At 32.5% G+C, this 16,725-nt stretch overlaps 1 protein-coding gene and 2 long non-coding RNA genes across 3 annotated transcripts in view; 2 read left to right on the top strand and 1 right to left on the bottom strand.

The window, feature by feature from the left end:
* Nucleotides 1-1,019, top strand: part of LOC143253962 (vacuolar protein sorting-associated protein 54-like) — a 30,033-nt gene extending 29,014 nt beyond the window's left edge. The window contains exon 4 of the mRNA XM_076508635.1: nucleotides 7-1,019. The gene's annotated coding sequence lies outside the window, so the exon portion shown is untranslated. The remainder of the gene's footprint in view (nucleotides 1-6) is intronic.
* Nucleotides 1-16,725, top strand: part of LOC143253966 (uncharacterized) — a 109,902-nt gene that overhangs the window by 37,019 nt on the left and 56,158 nt on the right. The window lies entirely within an intron of this gene.
* LOC143251486 (uncharacterized) lies at nucleotides 11,676-13,390 on the bottom strand. Its single transcript, XR_013028588.1, has 2 exons — nucleotides 13,315-13,390; nucleotides 11,676-11,823 (listed from the first exon to the last, which is right to left on the bottom strand). It is a non-coding gene; the product is annotated as an uncharacterized LOC143251486 (long non-coding RNA).

Genomic DNA, 16,725 nt, shown 5'->3' with positions numbered 1-16,725 from the left:
TTTTAGGTATTCCTTCAGTCAGAATTTTCTCTGCATAGTCCAGAAACCTTTAAAACTGTGTTACCATGGGCTTGTATACAATCTGACCACATTACTGTAGAGGATTTTAATACATGTTCATCCTCTAAGCTATTACAGGAAAAGGTAATTTATGCTGTTATTTGAACTGCTTTTAACCAGTCTTAAGACAATTATTGCTTCCATTCTTTTGATGTTGTACAACTTTCTTAGTAAGAATGTTTTTTATTATTTCTAGGCTATATGTCTAACCCCTATTGAGTTTAATCAACCAGTTATGTTGTTTGGAATAAATATACTTTTTAGGAATTGTAATATCCTATTATAATACAAATATTTTGAAACTGTTTCTTATGCTTTTGATATTGTAAAAAATATGAAAAATTAATAATTCATTGAAACAAAAGTATTGCTTGCAAACATCCCAAAATAACTTTTTATAAGTTGTAATAGCCGTGGATGTGTTTGATTTGGGAAAACAAGAACAAATTTTTCTACAAATCTTCTTTGTCAAACATTTTTAATATTTTTGGTTGTTCAGACCAAGCTGTTGTATTTCATGTAGTATGATTATTTAACATTTAGTTTCAGGTCAGCTTATATTAATATATCATTCAGGCCATTTGCAGTAGTGGGGTATGGGTTTATTTGGTCTTGGACATAAATTTTTCAAAAAAATTAGGTTCTAGTATTCAAAAATTCTACAATTGAATTTGACCACTAAACACTTAATGCTGAAATTAATTGTTAAAAAGATTTAATTACTTCCAAAAGGCAATTTTAACTTTCAGAAGTATTTAAGATTTCAGAATCATTCACATTGCTGATTGGATTTCAAATTTCCTGAAAAACTTTAGTAACATTTGAGCATATTAGAACACCACCGTAATTGTCATACTGTGAACTTTACACACAAAATAGTCATTGATTTGCCATCAAAATTAATTTGTGCTTCTTGCAAGTTAATATTACATGAAATTATTACAAAAATAGAAGAAAAATAATGTCTCTAACTTTACTTAATGCTAATATTTAGTGTATACGCCTTTGACATCAGTAACATCTTTGGTACATTGAATATCTATTTATTTCTCAAAGTCACTGCACAATTTAATTTTTTTTTTTTTTAATCTATGTCCATAGGCTTTCTTTAGTATAGTTGGTACTCTTGTTGTATTTGTTCTGTGTTTTAATATCTGGACCTTTTGGAAGCTATTCCATTTGATAAAGTTATCTTAAGTTGTTTTTTTTTTAATACGTTTCACGTATTGTGGAAGAGTTTGAGTGCAATTTAAAATATTGTCTGATTAGTTGTCTCGTAGGGTACAACATGGTGGACTGATATACTGTTGAATGTATACTGATCTATGGTTCCATCAATTTTGTGGAGAAGGTCAACACCATTTGTAGGTATTGTGCTTCATGTATGATTGACTGTTGACATGTGGTTGTCCTTCTGCAACATTTCATTGAGTTTTTATCAAATATATACACAGCAGTTGTAATCAAACAATTCAAATTCAAACTTCTCTGTCCTAAGTACTTTGTACTACTGCTAGTCTCTTTTTGCAGTAAAGACTTTCTTGCTGCTAATATTCCACAAAAGCCACATTTCTGCAGTTTACATGAGACTGTACTCTTTTTTCTTTTTTTTTAATTTTATAAGTGTACGACATTGACTTTTCAGATATCGAGTTTTACATATCTCACATCTCTCTCAGTGAGGGTATTTTTTGTTTTGTCTACTCTTACAGGATAGGAGTTTTCTTGTAATAGTGCAATGTTTACTTCACAGTATATTGTGAAAACCAATCTCTTGACATTTTTATTAAATTTCAACCAGCATTATGTGAGAATTTGACACTGATTGTATCAGGGGGTGGATAATACTCTGTTTTTGTATTTTAAAGCCAACATCACACTATATTAGCTGTATGGATGATGATTTAGAAAAACTCTAACATCTTGTATATACCTACACGCACCTGTACAAGAAACTCAGAATGTGAAAATTTGAAACCTTTTTGTCACTGCAGAAATTATAAGAAATCACGTTTCAACATTGCAGTTATTTGTATTTGATTAAAAATGTAGAACAATTTGTACAAAAAATCTGTGCAACTAATTGTTGTGACTATGTGGTTATTTGTTCTTAAAATTTTAAATTAATTAAAGGCGTAGCATATTAAATTCATGGATAAAGTGAAAAAATCAATAACTTGTTTAGTATGTTGTTTTTCTTCCAACATTTTAAACAGTTATAGTCTTATATCATAAACACAACAAATTGAAAGCACAGAAACCATGAGGTGTTCTTGTAGAATTACATTTTACTATTTTCATGTTAGGTAATTAATCTTCATAAATGATCATCCATCATATTGATTGTATTCTAATTGAAACCGATTTGTCTGCTCTGTAAGGCATATATAACTTTTCTCTTTTTCTTGTCTTCTTTTCTTGATTAATTAAGACATTATTATAAATCATTAGTGTCTGTTGACTTACACTCAGAATTTCTTCTTATGAAATAATTTTGTAGATACCATCTGTGTATATTTCTTGATTTGATACAGGTAGATTTAACACATATTGAATATATGTAGTAACACCTTAGAAACATTGACAGCAGTTTTATTCATTGTGCTAAATCAATTAATTTTCATATTTTTTTCAGCTAAAAATTAAATGTTCATTTTATGTTCTGTATTAATGTATAGAGGAAATACAGGAGTTACTCAACTTTTTTATGCATTTTAATGGAAATTGCTGTATATTTCTTGTCCCTGACTTTCAGGTGGCATTTGTGTTTGTCAGCATAGGAGGCCTTATGGTCTTCATATGTGGATGACACTTTTATTTTTCCATAATGAAGATCACTGTTCAAACTTTTTAGAATATCTGCACTTATAACATCTTACTATTAAACTGACATGCAAGTTCATGAAGCATAATAACATATTTTTTAGACTTTTTCGGTAATCATAACATTGATGGAGTCTATTATATGTATATATACAGAATTATTCACATTTCAACAGCATTATCTCTCTTGTTATGCTGTATAAAAGAAATATTGTAATAGGCCTATTAATAAACAGAGCTTATAAGCCATACTTCATTTATTTTAATCTACATTCTCAAATTTCATTTTTGCATATCCTAAAATGTAATGGTGTCCTCAACATTTATCAGAAAAAACTATCAACACTTTTTTAACTTTTAAACTCAGAAATCCACCTAAGCTACCAATTGTACCCAAACTAACCATATGCTCTTGTCTCCTATACATAACAAAGCTTTCCTTTTTGGAAAATCAATTTTAATGCATAATTCATTATCAATGCCCTCAAATTAATTTCAGATTAATTTTCAAGTTCTCATCATATATATAAACTTTTTTCTATTAGCTTTCTCTCTGTTTCTCTTATTTTCCCCCTTACAGTCTTAACCAATCTCATTTCATCCTTCTTCTGCTCCCATCTATCTTCACTATCTTGAACATGTGGATCAGATTTCTTAAACAAACATGCCATAGACAGAGCTCACATCCCCCTCCCTCAGTGTTTTTACTCTTGTCTTTTTGTGCTCCCCCGGAAGATAAGACTGCTGTCTTGTGATCAACTATGGTTTTATCAGTTTTAATTATTACTAGCTATTGAACAGTGTTATTCACCACAATACATGTTTCCTGGTACCACAGGGTATTTTCTGCCCCTGCCCTTTCTCTCTTGTTTCAGTTTATTCACAGACACCCTCATCACACTCCTATACTTGATTGGGACCTCAGTAAAGTATTGTATACTTGTATGCATGACCCTTTCAAGCCAGTAAAGTATGGTATACTTGTATGCATGACCCTTTCAAGCCAGTAAAGTATGGTATACTTGTATGCATGACCCTTTCAAGCCAGTTAAGTATGGTATACTTGTATGCATGACCATTTCAAGCCAGTTAAGTATGGTATACTTGTATGCATGACCATTTCAAGCCAGTTAAGTATGGTATACTTGTATGCATGACCCTTTCAAGCCAGTTAAGTATGGTATACTTGTATGCATGACCCTTTCAAGCCAGTAAAGTATGGTATACTTGTATGCATGACCCTTTCAAGCCATTGGCTTCTTGCTCTTTATTTCACTCTTCTTTTGCTTGTTTTTTCTCACTTATTTATGCTCTAAATTTCTTGGACTATCACAGAAAAAGCCAGCACTTTTTCTTTCACTTGTTGGCTTTTAAAAATAGTTCCCCTGTTGCACTGTCTCCAGTAAAATACCAAACTGAAATACTAGTAAGGATCCAATCACTTTATCCAGGTCTTCCGTTTTGTAAAGTTACCATTTTATAGCTGCTGGGGTAGTGTACTGTGGAGAATCCTGCCTGGTCAGACTCAACCACTGAAGCAATACAAAAGAATAACAATATGGTAAGAAGTGGAGTGATAATAATGTTGTCAGTGTAATATAAGATCCTTCTTGTATACAGCACTCATGTCACTTGTGCTATTCTCCTGCTGTATGAGTTTGTTTAGTAGCATTTAGGTGAGCACACTTTATACAATTATATCCTCTTTCTACAACTAGTCTGTTCATTAGAGTTGATGTGTGTATTATCATGTGTAGACAAATATTATGTAACTTTAGTGCTCTCCTCCTGTAGCTGGAGTATATACTCTAGAGTCTAATGGTAGAGTTGAAGTGAGTACATTATACAAAACCAAATGACATTCCACAGGTGGAGTATGTTCCATCGAATCTGATGGAGAGTTGAAGTGTATACATGAATACATATTGCATAGCTAATGTGCCCTCATCTTGCAAATGGGGTCTGTCCTCTAGATTTCTAATGGTAGAGTTGAAGTATGTTCAATTAGTATGAAATTTTGAATTTAATAAAAAAGTGTATATGTATGCTGAATGAACAAAGAATTGTTTCTCATTTGTGACATCCTACACACATGTAAGTATGCTCATATCTGCTGGTGATCTAAACACATAATGAAATATCTTTTTCTGATCTTTTCAGCCATATAAGTCAGTATTCTTTCCCATTCAGTAGAAATTTGCGTAAAGATGGAAACAAAGTAATGGAAGCTTGCTTTGGTGACATATTTCTAGAGAGAAAATGAACAAATTCTGACCCAGTTGCAGTCCTAATTTTTTTTTAAAATTTGCTTTACTTTTTTTATTAGTTAACTGTATTAAGATGTTGTATGTGATAAGAAGAGAAATGTTTATCCAAGATATTTTTCACTCGGCCATATGAAGTTTAGTGTTGCTGAAAAAGCCTGTTATGCCAAGCTGTATTAAGACAAGCTTTCATTGTCACTGTTAACTTATAAAACTTTTTTGCTGTGATTCTTTATTGCTATACCACATTATGGTTGAGCATACCAAAACAAATTATATGAAGTGTATTACAAACTGACATTTTTTACATTCCATTAGGGAGACAATGAAAGGACAATACTTATTATTAAACTTACATTTTAAATCATGTTATGGAACACTAAAAGGACAATATTTAACATCAAATTTTACATTTCAAATTGAATTTGAAAGCAATGAAAGGAAAAAAATGACAAGTGTTAGTGTTAAATATCATTTTTTCATTGTTTCCTGATAAAACAAAGAGAACATTAATCAGTAAGAGGACACCATTAAAAATTAGAATCTTACAATTGATGAGAATTTCCTTCAACCTCTTTCAGAGTTGTTATGTGAAACATGAATAGTATTCCAGAACTAGCTGTATGTGCAAAACTGTTTTTATATTTATATTTTGTTAACCAGTTAAAAAACATATTCTTGGATGAAATATATTTTAAGTGTAATAATCAAAACAATCATTTACATTTTAAATACATAAGCCTTTCCTTGTTAAATTATTTTCATGCTGTCAGTAAAGTAACATAGACATTGTTACTGGGGCTGTATTTCCACAGTGAGAGCTTACCTCTCCAGCTTGTGTAGTACTTGTTCTTGTTTTATTGACTTTTCTACAGTTTCTTAACTTCATTCTCAACTTGTTCAACACTAAACTTATTCCATTCCTGGCTGGGTCAACATTTTCATATACCCCTTTTTCTCTAGTTTCTTAGCTTCTCCACTTTACCTTTTGCAGTAGCTCTTTGAAAGGCTACCCATTCAATGATCAATGTCTTTGTACTGGTGAATCATTAACTTCCATTTTACTGATTTCCAATTCCAGATCCAACATTTCTGGCTAGCCCAACTATAGTTTATCTTATTTTAACAACTTTTTTCACAGGGAACCAGTCTCATCATTGAAATATGTTCATCATTCTCAACCATCTTTTTATTTATTTTCACAGTGACATTTGATAGCTGATCCCACTTGTCACACCCACCTGACAATAGTTTTGTCTGATGTTTTATAACCAATAGAAAACCAACGTTTTAATGCATCAAATGACATTATATTGCAGAAAATTGTCTATTTTGTTTCCAGTTCAAATTTTATTGCCATGTGAAGTACATTGGCAGTATTAGTTCAATATTTATTTAATGGCTCTTGTTACACAGTTAGAAAGCCAGAAAACGTTTGGTATTCATAGCACATTATCTGATTTTTTAACTGTTATTAATCTGTGTTCTTTTGTGCTTTATTTGAATAAATAATTATTTAGTGGATTATTACTGTTAATATAAAAAAGTAGGATTAAGTGTCCTGGACAATCAATTGCAAGAAAAAGATTGTGTAAAAATTATGCCATTAGTATGAGAAAGTAAGGTTAAATGTCATGAAGAGTTGACAGAAAAAAAAGACCCATGTAAATACACTATTACTTGTTTTTCAGGTGTATTCTTTGTTTATTATTAGAAAAGTAACTAAAATATAAAAAATCAGAAACTTACGTTATATTACTTAAAATAAAGAATAATAACGAATTTTCATGAAGGATACTCACAAACATCTCCCAAGTTGTCTATGCATTGTGTAATTTGATAGGGTAACTTGAGCACCTCATTCACCACTTAATTTTGTAATTTTATGGCAGGAATATTGATTTATATACAGTTGAAAGGACAATGAAACAATAGAATTTAAATATAAACAGATGTATACTGTTTCAAGTTTGATGCTATTTAGAATAAACACTTAGTTTTATGTTACAACTTGAAGTCATTCTAGAAAGAAAAAAGGGTAATTCGAATATAGTACTTTTCTCTTTTCACAAGAGTAACTATTCTAATTCATCTCTGCCTTCTATATGGGAACATTTGCTTTATGCACGCCACAAGCCTTCCACTCCCAGATTTCAATGTCTCTCTTATGTAAATTATTATGCATCACATCTCTATCAGTAGGAACACAGTATACTCATATGATGCAAGTGATCCTCTAGGAGTTGCTATGGAACTATCACTCCTCACTTGGCAGTGCTTGTGCATGTATGTGTTTCTTTTCTGACCTGATTTTGGTTTGGGATGCAGTTTCTTAACAAAGTGGTTATATTTTATGAACTACCAAGTTTTCTTTAGAATTACCTTAATTCTACCTTGTTGTAGTCACATTTTTGTCAACTCTTCAAACATGAATTCCAAAGTTAATCTCACCATTTCGTGTCTCCTGCCTCAGGTGCAAGCAACCCAGTGGGAGGCTTATCAGTATGTATTCGCAGAGTCCGTATCTTCGATTTGTCCATTGCTGGGTGGTGTACCAGTTTTATGCCTTACCATTTAGGTTTGCTTCTGCACCTTTTATTTTCTGCCAGATGGTCAGGGATTTTGCTCTTCATCTTCTTCTAGGACTGCATTTCCATTATTATGTGGATGATTGTGTTCTTCAGGTCCATTCTGAACTGGAGTCGGTCAGTCATACTCTTCAGCTCTTTCATGTAGCTGCTTGGAGAGGCTGGTTAATCAAAGTGTAGAAGTCCTGCCTCCATCCTTCACAATTCCTTGTCCATTTGGGTGTTTTTTTAAACATTCACATTGGGCTCAAACCTTCTCTCTGACTTTGTTCTATGGAATTGTTAGTTCACCTCACTTTCTGCTTGCAAGGCTCCTTTGCTTTTGGGGATGTGGTCCTCCATGACACCATTAGTCCACCTATGTCATGCACATATGTGTTCCTTACAATGGCTCTGCCTGATCAATGGAATTTTGCTCAGAACTCCTTGGCTTTTCCTATCACACTTCCTTTTCTTAGTGGATGATCTGCCTTGGTGGTTGGACAAGACTGCATTACATTAGTGGGCATCCCAATTCATCCTCCTTGTCCATGTATACTTCTGTTTACAGATGAATTCCTTCTGTGTTGAGATGCATGGGTCAATCACCAGGAAACTTCAGGTTATTGGTCTGTTGATGAGCAGTCTTTATATATCAATATCTTCAAGCTTCTAGTTATCCATTGGGCTTTGGATAATGACCTACTTCTAATCAGACATTTTCTGGTGATGATCAATTTAAAAAATTCAACAGTTGTGGTATATATCAATCACCAAGGTGGCACCTGGTCGAGATCCATCTGTTTTCGTATGTTGGATCTCCTCTATTGGGGCCACATGCACCACATTTATTTAATTACATGCGATGTTCCTGGTGTTTTACGTCTTGTGATGAATCATCTTTCCTGCTCCAACAAGATGTATCAAACAAAGTGTTCCCTTGATCCTCTTATTTTCTGGTGGCTTTGCACTCAGTTGCATTTTCCTCACATTGCAAATTACCACTCTTTTGATCTCCAGTGCATCATCCTCAGGTTTTGATTTTTGATGCCTTCAGTCAAGATTTTTCACATAAATTCCTATATGTTTATTTCCTGTCTTATTGCTTCATTGGGTGGTTTCCTTAATCCTTGTCACTTCATCCAGGGTTTTATGATAGCTCATTTTTTTGGTTTCCTTGAATGCAGCAACTCCAGTTATTTCATTTTGTACCCTTTCCCTTGTTCCCCACTCTCCTTTGTTAACCACGGTTACTAGTTCTACATCCCACAGTTCATATCCCCCATCTTCATGCTTGGCATGCTTGGTCCTTAGCAAGAATTCTGGATTTTTCCTGTTGAGTAGTTTGCTATTTATCTCAAGCCATACGTTTTACTTCCATGAAGGTATATCAATGAAAATAGAAAATCTTTTACATATGGTCCAAATGTTGGAGATTTGTATATGCTCAGTCTATTGTGACAGATATCTGTAAGTTTCTTACATGGGTTTTTGACTGGGGGTTTTCGGTCTTCTTGATTTCAAGTTGTAAGGCAGCCTTGTCTCGTACCTTTCATCTATTCCATTACTGTAGAATCTTTGCTTCACCTGCTTTGCCACGTTAATTCATTCCTTCTGTATTCATTGCCATTTCAGACAGCCTACTCTTCTGGTCTGAGATGTTGATGTGGTCTGCTGTTCTCTTACTTTACCTCCATTCAATCCTTATTCTTTTTGTATATGTTTCAACTTTACCTTAAAACATAATTCTTTCTCCTTTTGGCTTATCCCACCTGTTTGGTTGGGACACTTGGCTCACAATCTAAGGCTTTCAGTTTTGAATTCCTATTTTACCAAACATGTTTATCCTTTCAGCCATGGGGGTATTATAATATAATGGTCAATCACACTATTCTTAGTAAAAAAAACCAAAAAAACCCAAAGTTTGGCAGTAAGTGGTGATGTGATGACTAATTCCTTTCCCCTCTAGTTTTCATCACTAAATTACGGTTGGCTAGTGGAGATAGCCCTATTGTAGCTTTGCACAAATTTTGGAACAAATGCAAACCTTTTTCCTGTAAACATCAACAGTACATGAGAATAACTCCTCATTTTTGCCTATTTCCCTTCATTCTGTCTCTGATATCTATCCTCATCCCAATCTGGATAGACTCTTATGTTTGGTGCATGCCTTTCATTGCTATAATGCCTCCAATGCTTTCTTTTGTAATTCCCATTCTTGACTTTTCATCCTTTGACAGTTTTCTTCATCTAGAGATCCATCCCCTTCTACACTGAACAGTTTGATTTGTTGTTTAATTCAGTCGGCATGTTTATCATTGTCCCCTTCCCACAGGAATTTGTTTAGAGTAACTTCTCATCAAATTTAGCACTTTGCCTTTTCTCTTGCTTCTTGTCTTCTTTGACCACTTGAGGAAATCTTGCAATCGGGCATGTGGATCATGCCTAACATAGTCATCTCCCATTATTTACATCATATTGCAGTTCCTGCTTATTTGAGTTTTACTTTACACCTGTGGCTGTTCTTCACATTTCAGTGCAACTCTAAGACTGGGCTTGTCTGTATTAATGCTTTCTTTTGTTCCAGGGATCTGTCCTCCACACCTTCATTACATGGATCCTTTCCTTTGGCAAGTGGTACCTGACCAGGTATTCTACATTCCAAAACCCACACTGTACAGCCATGTAAGAGTTGTGCTGTTCATTTCATGGCTTCACAGTGCTCACTATTGAGATGTAACATTTTACAAGATCTCTTGAAAGTGAATATCCTTGTGATATTGTGTCACAAACTTGCCCATTTCAGACCATGGTACCTATGGACTTCATGGGTAAAGCTGAGGGACACAGCAGCTCATCTCTGTTACACCTAAACTAACTAAATTGGGATAGTCTGCTATTCAGAATTGGGTTTCATCATCACCTTGCACCGCCTCAAGTACTGAGGTTTCTCTGAACTCTCCAATGCATTTTAAACCTCTTTTCTTCAAGTGGAAGATGAAGTTCTTATAACTTACCAGTTCCAAGCTTCTGGGGTGGTTGACTGTAGAGGAATCCTGCTGAATGTGTTTCACACCGAAAGAAAAAGAAAGAAAAAAGCATTCAATACAAAGTAGAGTAATGGTGCTCTGCAGGTGTAGACAATGTGCTATCCTCCAATGTGCATTATAAAATTTCTACAAAGTGAGAAAGAAGTTGAACTGCAGTTCACCTCTTTGACGGGGAGGAAACCGTATCCTACCTTCATACAGATGCTGGTACCCCATGGCTGGGTTTTGGATTTAGAGTGAATCAATAAACATGAATCTTCATGTATGTTCAAGGTTGTTTGTCTTCTTCCCTTGATTGTGCTTCCTTTGTGTTGTGGGTCACAGAGGTGTAAGGAGAATTTTTTTCTGGTTCTATCTTTTGCTATCCTTTGTATACCTTTCTCTAAGGATGTTATTGCTCATTGCATTAATCTGGCTGGGTTTGCTGTGGGGGGAGTAGATTTTGTTTACATAGACATCCTTTTGATACTGAATGTTGGGTTCCCAGATTACAATATTCTTCAAGTAACACATGTCATGCCCTGAGGTTGGAGTTATTCCAGATGGTTTAAAGTTTGTAATGGTATAATCCACATCCTATCTTGATGATCCTATTAAAAATTCATTAGTTCTAAGTTTAAAAGAAGAAACTGCAAAACTTTTCTGTACCACTGAAATCTTTTGTACCAAATAATAATAGGAAAAAGTTAACATCTGTAGCCTTCATTAAAGTATATTTTTTTGTACCCATGTGAGGCCGTTCTGATTTCAAACCTGAAATCTTCAAAAAAAAAAAATCCTTACAACAAAGATTAACTTAATTAACAAAACTATAGTAACATTTTTTCTTCATTAAGCTACTTAATACTGTAATGCCTTCTAATACAGAGTTTCATGAATGTTTAGCAAAAAACACTGACATACAAACAAAAGACTGAGTAAAAACATTTAATTCAATACTGCATCTGTACAAACTGAAATAAAAAAAATATATATTTCTCAAGAAGGATTTGTGTCCTGTTTCCTGATCTGTTTCAGTTGCTTTTTGGACATTCTCTTTATCTTTGCAGAATTTCTGATCTGAAAAATAAAATATTTTCTAAAAATTCATAAAGAAATTTCAAAGCTCTCAATGTATTAACATTTTATCAACCATGGAAGGATTTTTCCCATTACCATAGCATCACTTTGATCACAACAAACTTAAATTTAACCTATAATGCTATGTAGGTGGAGATAATAAAGGGTTAAACAAGCCGCTTGCATTGGTTAGAGTAAAATACAAAGGCTCATCTACACATCTGCACACATTAAGTGTTTACACTATAATTTTGATACATCATGTGTATCTTCACAAAATTGGTAGACTTTTAGTAAAGATTACTAATAATTTGTGTAGAAAAATTAATTTTAATTTTTCTAAAATTTTTTTGTTACTGGTCTGAGTGCAAAGTAATTTCATATTATGACACTATTGTTCATCCCAAAATCTCAAACATTATTTCCATAATCTCTAGAACCTCATTAATACATTTCAAACATTTGTTTTAGTAAGACTTTATACTTTATTTTCTACACTATAACTGTGGAGGGTCTTCACTTAACCAACCTTGTAACCATCATAAAAAAATTAGGAACTAAATATAAAATATGCTTTTTCATGCTAAAATGACTACATGTTATAACATGAAAATACAAATGTTTAGTTTATGTAGCCTGAGGATATCAAACAAAATTTTTTAGGTAATATATATATAGTTGAATAACCAAAATATAAATAACTACACTACACTGATACCAAAGAATTGCATTGTAATTTATGAAGCTTAGTAACTAGGATCTACTTATATTTTCAAAAAAATATGAAACTGAAAGCAGACTAAAGGCACAATCCACCTCCTTAAAATCTTGGGTCGATAAATGGCTGGGAAAACCCATTCTGGGACATTCTAAGGTGTTGATTGGTTATTCACATGTCATATATTTGAAGTCAAGTGTATATATGACACACAAATGGAAAGAGGTGAGCAAGACCATTTCATGTGATTCAGTACATAAACCATATCTCAGCAAAAAAAAATATACAAGGTTCTTATTTTATATTCTAGATTGATAATATTAGTAACTTGAGTTTCTAATTTGTATTAAGTCTGTAGCTTATTACAAATTAGAAACTCGTTACTAATATTATAAGATTATAATTCAAACTTTAATATTACACACAAGTAATTTCCTAATTTAAATGATAATCCACAATTTCATTCCAAACTTGCTGACATATATTCATAAAAATAGTAGTTCAATAAAATTTTGAATGCAAGTGACCAAACATGATTAACTGCCTTTGGCCTGTGACTCACAGTGAAAAGGTTAAAGCACCCAAGTTTAAGCTGGATTATTATTTGCCAGGAAGAATTTAAGCTGTCTACAACTTTCCAATCTTTACATTGTGTGAAGGCCTAAATCTGACCAAGATAATATTAAATTATACAGACTTATAATGCAACTTTCATAAAAGCTTAGACAAACTTAATACACAGTTTTGTTAGTACCTAATAGAGGACCACTTACCACTTGCACTATTTCAGCCTTTCTCTTTTTTCTTCTTTTCTTTTACGATGTTCTTCCCTTCTTTGTTTTTTTTCCTAATTATTGTGATGAAAATCAAATTCAAAAGTCAAAGAAACTGGTCTCTTAGTTTATAAATATTCAAACATGTTGACACTCTGTAAATACATTGCAAAGAAAAAACCTGATGTAATTTTACAACCAAAGCAATTTTCTTACCCTCTTGTAATATTTGTAAGGAAAATAAACCTTTGCATATCAACAGATATTTCAGTTCTAGAAGGTTTAAAATAAATATTACAAATAAGTAATATTTGTTCCATGGCAAACAGACAACAACCTAACATAGAGACATTTACTTGAAAAAACTCCATTTAAGATAACTTTCTCCATAGTGTAAGCCCAGTAACTGAGCCAGTAAAGATGTTTTAATAATATTAATCTTAACAAGCATCTTTTATCATTCCCAAGTCCAATGTTTATGTAAACACAATAACGTAACCAAGATTGTCAAATATTTTTCCAGTGAAAAAATTCTCACTAAAAAATTACCTTTTCTAATAATGAAAATTATTCCTTCCAGTGTTGAGAAAAGCCAAGCATGTATGACACTCAGTTTTAGCTCAGTATATTTACTTTTTCACACTTTTTTTTAATTTCATTAAAGATACAAAATACATTAAATAAAATCTGACACTTGACAGGAAGCTGACCTCAATTTCTTCCGTTTGGCAGCCTTAAGTCCTTCCTCATACAATTTTAAAGTTTTTTCTCATCACGTTCTTCATTTTCTCTTCCAGGATGTTTTAGAGGTTTGTCATATTTCAGAGTTGAGAAACTAAGTAAAAAAAATATTTAAAGTACAATACCTGAATACCAATGTTACGTGTCAATATTAGAACATTCTTGGGACATTAAGAAGAATCGGGTAAAGAAAAATCACTTAAGTATGTGAAGATGCAGAAAAAAGTCACAACAAGTACAATTTTGCACCATACAAGGATGATCATGGTTTCCCTAAAGATGAGCTGTTTCAAAATATTTTCCAGGTTATTTTCCATATAAGGATTTATCTCGGCTATTGCTTGATTGTGATCTATGATGGTCCAAGTTTCTGTGTACTTATTAGTTAGCACTGTGTTTATATAGTACTGGCAGAGTGCCTAACTCAGATGAAAATAGTTTTAACTGATTTAGTTCTTTATTTACATGCTCGTTGTTGATCTACTGAAAAGCCACGAATGAAGAATTGATTTATTATCTTCTCATTGCAACAGAATGCAAATGAAAACTTGCTGATACCAAACATTTTTGTAAAGTCATTGTATAGCTGATTCTTGTGAATACACACAAGCAAAACAAAATGTGGTTGAAGTAAACCTATTTAGTTGAGGGAGGGTGTACAGAATCGGAGAAAGTACCAGCTTTTCAATAAAGTGGATTTAGAAAGTAGGTGTGTATGTGTAGGAGAGAGAGAAGAGAAACAAGTGAGGCTGCACAAAGATTTTAAATAATTTTAATGCATAACTGATCATGACTAGAATTATTAAAATCTTCACATAGAAATGTAAATAATAGCCCTCTTGATCACACATTGCCAAAAGCATATGGCCTTTTCAATTTAAGACCAATTGGTCATCCGGTTTGCCAAAATTTCTATACTGATCACTATAACCTCGATTTGTAGCATTTGAGGCCACAGCCACATAACCCACATCCCTTCCTGCACAAAGTTGTATCTGTATCCAAAGTTTGAAGTTTATAACTTTAAGGAACAAACCCACAAAGAAAGAGATTCATACTTAGTTATATATGTATGTAGCTATATATATATATATATATATCTCTTTTAGTTAACACATAAAAGTAAGCAATACAGCTCATAAAATGTAATTCATGTTGAACACCCTGTATAAATAACTGTACTGCTGTGTATCCTCATATTAGTTTACTTTTGAAAAAATTACCTGTTCATTAAAATCTGCAGTCTGTTACCCCTTTTCATGTTATTTTTTCTTCCAGAAAACTTCAAATTGGTTTGTTTTCCTAATTTAAATTGTAATTTGTATATTTAAAACTTTATTAAACTATAAATTACTACTCCAAATGTCACTCACCCAACCTTATCAAAATTATTATTCATTAACAAAAGTATTTTGTACTAGAGGTAGGATCACTGATCACCAAATACTCATCTTTGATTCTAATGGAAAATATATTAAATTATTAATGATCAGGACTTGATAGTTTGTTGTTTTTTTTAGCAAAATATTAAGGGTAGATGAAGATATGGCTATATAAAGATTAATGTATCAATGAATATTCACTACATATTATGAACATTAGATAACTAGCACTGTAGTTCTGAAAAATCTTTCAGAATGAATTTGCAAGATATTGTACCAAGATAAAACATTTGGTTTTAACATCGATTTTTACATTCTACTTATACCACTAAAACAGATTACCCAAATGATTTTCGAAACCCATAACAATCCTTGGGCACCAAAGTAGAGTCACAATTAGTCCTTCTTTATCAAAAATAAGCATTTTCAAAGTTTAATGCCTCTCCTCATAACTTAAACAACCTCAAGCATATATAACTTTAGTAATTCATTCCTGTCATGCACTCTTTCAAACATATATTAACAAAGATGATCAAACTTCACCCAACAATCTAAATAAAGCTTTACCAAACTAATCAGATTAACTACAATAGCCTTAAATAAAACAATAACTATCAGCTCTTTTCACCTCAGCAAATCACTCAGTAGAGAACTTGTAATTCTCCACCTTAATCTTTTGTAGTTTGTTCCTTGCATGAAGTAGGCCTAAGGCCAAAATATTGCAAAATACATCTTTTAGTAAGAGTGTAGAACACTTTATCTTCTACTTTTGTTTGTTTAAATTCCATTCTTAAAAGAGGACTATCTTTAATTGAAAAGAAACCTAGTTGAAACCTTATATTTTTCCCCACAACTTCAAATCTTATCAAAACCCTATTTTTTCTATCCATTGCATCAAATCTCATCTCAAAATCTTTCCAAATGTCTTTAAGATTCTTGTAATTAGAACTAATTTTCTTCCACATTCTGGTCTAGTCAAAGACTGATAAGGTTCTTTGAAAAAAAAAAAACACATTTCCAACAGAAAAACTCTCTCAAACTTTTCTCACACATACATGTTTTTTAGCATGCTTCATATTTTTAGTATTATCTATCAAATAAAAATAAATTCCAGTTAGTTAACATTACTTCAGCAACTCACCATTTCTTTTCACTTTTCCATACACGCCCTGATTTGGCCTGCCTTTGGAATATTTAAAGTGGCATTTGTTTCAATCATTTTAAGTTTATAGTTTCATCAATATTTGGTGGTTGCTTCAAACTGAAAAGAAAAGAAAACAACTGTTTA

Source organism: Tachypleus tridentatus, chromosome 6 (genome assembly GCF_004210375.1).
Source record: "Tachypleus tridentatus isolate NWPU-2018 chromosome 6, ASM421037v1, whole genome shotgun sequence".
Taxonomy (NCBI): Eukaryota; Metazoa; Arthropoda; class Merostomata; order Xiphosura; family Limulidae; genus Tachypleus; species Tachypleus tridentatus.
The sequence above is the reverse complement of the archived record's forward strand: the minus strand, read 5'-3'. Positions and strand labels throughout refer to the sequence as shown.